The sequence below is a fragment of the Salvelinus namaycush genome, unplaced genomic scaffold (assembly GCF_016432855.1).
Source record: "Salvelinus namaycush isolate Seneca unplaced genomic scaffold, SaNama_1.0 Scaffold102, whole genome shotgun sequence".
NCBI lineage: Eukaryota > Metazoa > Chordata > Actinopteri > Salmoniformes > Salmonidae > Salvelinus > Salvelinus namaycush.
Window position 1 is genome coordinate 393,218 of NW_024057698.1, and position 1,780 is coordinate 394,997.

Sequence of the window (1,780 nt, forward strand, 5' to 3'; positions counted from 1 at the left end):
GATCCTCCGAGCATCAGGCCTCATCCCTGAAGAGAGGGAGGAGATCCTCCTCACAGCCAGTGTCCCTGGGAAGAATGGAAACAATCATCCACAACCACCTCCCATCATCCCCATGGTGTCACCACTGTGGAAATGGGATGGTGGAGCGTGTACTCCACCTGTGGATTTCTATTCCAAGAGAAGACGTCACTTAACCTTACCTAATTAGTAAAGAAATTACCATTGTGAAAACGTAATTAGTTGTGATAGATCAAATGTATGGCTCATGTGAGTGTATAGCTGTAATACTTTCATGCATTTTCTACATACAACAGGTTTAGCTCCATTTTACTTTTACATTTTAGTCATTTAGCAGACGCTCTTATCCAGAGCGACTTACAGTAGTGAGTGTATACATTTTCATACTCTGATGAATCTCTTCAGGATTTCGCATGGATTTTTTTGATATTAGTTGATAAATATGCTAGATTTTGCAGCGACAATTATGACATTTTGCATAGCAATATGCAATAGTTTTGTCCAATTTGTTGCAAAAATGCGCTGACAAGGGAAAAACTGTGTTGACGTGTGACGTGATTGAACCATATTATGCAGTAAATGTGGGTGATTGGTTGAAATTTCGAGCCCTCATTTTGTACTGTGGTAATGGGTCAGTTCTATGCGATAATATTGTGATGTGACTATTTTATGCATAAATAGTTTGGTGATTGGTCAAATTTGCAAGCCCTCACATAATATGCAGGGAATTGTTGATTTTGCAACCAAAACAATGCGATGGCAGAGTCCTGGAGTAACCTCCCAGTTATCCCTGTGACTGCGTGTAGGTTAAGATTGGGTTGTAACAGAGTATCAGAGCGAGACATTCCTACCTGTCATCTAGTAATTGTTCTGTGTGGTGACATGAGCAGAGTGGCCTGACTTTTCACACTTATTACAGATGTCCGACTTAGATATGTTGAGCATCCTGCTATGATGTCCATCACCAAGCCGGAACACTCTGAGGCCAACCCTCAGTGCCAGACTGGCAGCCGGCCGGTGGCTGAGCCCGAGACCCCTGCTGTTCACAATAACAGTGGAGGCTGGCTCAGCTGGGTCTTTGGGAGTGGAAGAGTTAATAAGAAGGAGGTTCATCTACCTGAGGACAAAGACAGATCTGTAAGGAACTGGTTCTTAACACTATATTCTATGTAGAGACAATTGAGTTGATTAAAAAAAATTGTGGCTTGCTTCACATTGCTAATATCTTCTTCCTCAGATTGTCTGGGATCCAACTCTGCACAGATGGGTTAACAAAACTGAGCCCAAGGCTGAGGTACACACTTAAATTCAATGAAATTAAAAACAGTGAACAACCATTGTATTTCAACTGTGATAATATTACTAACAATTTGGAAAATGTGTTGATGTGTTTTACAGAACAAGTGTGTACCACCACCTTCACCGAAGGGGACATATGGATATCAGGGGAACACTGGCAATGTCCCCAAAGGAGTGAATCCTTACTCTATAAAAACAGGTAAATATTGCTTTTGAATACATGTGGTTTAACCAAGACTGTGTCAGCCGATCATAGATGTCCCTGGTGGTCTCCTGCTAACACCTTTCCCACTACCAGCAGGTCTATGGGGCAGCAGATACCCTACAATGCATTACAATGATGGGACCAACTCACAGCCTCCAAGCCATGGGCCTGGACTGCTTCCTAGACAGCTCTCTGGCTTGCTCCCTCCTTCACACTTTGACCTCATGGCACCAATGGTTGTGCCACCTGACACTCTAC

General features: G+C 42.9%; 1 long non-coding RNA gene across 1 annotated transcript; it reads left to right on the forward strand.

The window, feature by feature from the left end:
* Window positions 1–1,006: 1,006 nt before the first annotated feature.
* LOC120035307 lies at window positions 1,007–1,506 on the forward strand. The gene is made up of 3 exons (XR_005474142.1): window positions 1,007–1,155; window positions 1,256–1,312; window positions 1,417–1,506. It is a non-coding gene; the product is annotated as an uncharacterized LOC120035307 (long non-coding RNA).
* Window positions 1,507–1,780: the final 274 nt, after the last annotated feature.